The sequence below is a fragment of the Suncus etruscus genome, chromosome 2 (assembly GCF_024139225.1).
Source record: "Suncus etruscus isolate mSunEtr1 chromosome 2, mSunEtr1.pri.cur, whole genome shotgun sequence".
Classification (NCBI taxonomy): domain Eukaryota; kingdom Metazoa; phylum Chordata; class Mammalia; order Eulipotyphla; family Soricidae; genus Suncus; species Suncus etruscus.
In genome coordinates, this window is record NC_064849.1 from 125,667,454 (window position 1) to 125,668,967 (window position 1,514).

A 1,514-nucleotide genomic window follows, 5' to 3' on the forward strand; every position below is an offset into this window, starting at 1 on the left:
CTAACCATGGCAGATTCCCTCCTCTCACCGCTCCCCCTCTTAAAGCTATAGAAATGAAACTACTTGGCCAAATTGAAAATCTTAAACAAATCTTAAGCCTTCAAAAACAGGCTGCTTCTCTTAATTCACAAGTTTCTGCCCTTCAGGCTTTCCCCTGCCCTCCTAAATCTATAGCTGTCTGTCCTTTGCCCACTGAATTCCACGGCCAAGCCCCCCCTCTTGAGAATTCAAAGAACAAACTAAAAGTCAGGCTGAGTGCCATAAAACAGAAACTGCTGCAGTGCCTACAAAAAATTCTAAGGGCACAGTGAGTAGGATAATACAAAGTATCATCTGCTAAGCCATAAAACCTTGCGATATCTACACTTTGCTGTTAAAACTTCTAAGCCTAATGTACCCTTTACTCAGTACATTTTCTCAAACCAATCCTCAGCCTCCTTCAGCCTCTTTCCTGCCAGCCTTGGGAAACAGCCAGCTCAAGCCCTGCCACTCCCACCTTAAGCCTTCCAATTCACCTTAAAATACCCAATCTTTGTTATTCAAAAGAAATCTGAAAAGTAGCATCTCTTGCATATTCTCAAATCAATTAATAAAACCATGATTCTCATGGTGCTTTTGCAACCCAAACTCCCCTCTTCAGTTGCCATTCCCTCTAATTCCAATAAATTAGTAATTAATCTTAAAAGATTGTTTTTTTTTTTTTCTCTATATCTTTACACCCTGCTGGCTGTAAATAATTTGCCTCTAACCTTCCTGCTGTTAACTGTGCTAGCCCCTCCCCAAGTTATCAGTGAAAAACTCTGCTTCACCTTGTCAGCCCTACAATTCGTCAAATATGTGTTATTAGGTTTAGTGCATTAAGTAGTGTAAAGTAATTATTAAAACATTAAAAAGCAACAGAAAGATAAAGGCAATAAATTTTTTTTCCATGCCTCTCAGAAAATTTTAGAGCAAGGTCATAATTCTGTCACTTTACAGATAACAAAATGTTGGTAAAAGAAAAACTTCTTTGTGTTTTAAAATCCAAACGAACAAAAGTGTTAAATTTAAGTCTTATATTTCTATTAAAATTTTATTTTAATTTTTAAAGTATTTACAAAATTATGTGAAAAATAATGTAGTTAGCCTTTTTAAACAATATAGTTAATTTAATGCACAGTGAACACCTAGGTGTGCTTTATAGTACCCTTAGTTTTAACTTTGTGCTACAGCAATGGTTGTTCTTTATTTCTGCATTGAAAGAACTATTATTTTAAGTGCATTCAAAATATCAGCACATTATACAAATCTGTATATTTGTGTCGCAGTGAAAAAATAATATTAATAAAAACTATATTATATATAATTTTATAAGTAATATATAAAAGTAACTAAACTTTATAAGCAAATTAACTAGTATTAAATATAATTTTAGTCTTAAGTTCTAGGTGTGTAAATGCATCAGATGTCTTTAACTATATTTTATAATAATCTAAGCATTTAATTAATTTGGTATATAATATTTTTTACAAATT

General features: G+C 32.7%; 1 non-coding gene across 1 annotated transcript; it reads left to right on the forward strand.

Moving 5' to 3' along the window:
* The first annotated feature begins 1,151 nt into the window (after positions 1-1,151).
* On the forward strand, positions 1,152-1,281 carry LOC126002493 (small nucleolar RNA SNORA22). Its single transcript, XR_007493188.1, has one exon. It is a non-coding gene; the product is annotated as a small nucleolar RNA SNORA22 (small nucleolar RNA).
* Positions 1,282-1,514: the final 233 nt, after the last annotated feature.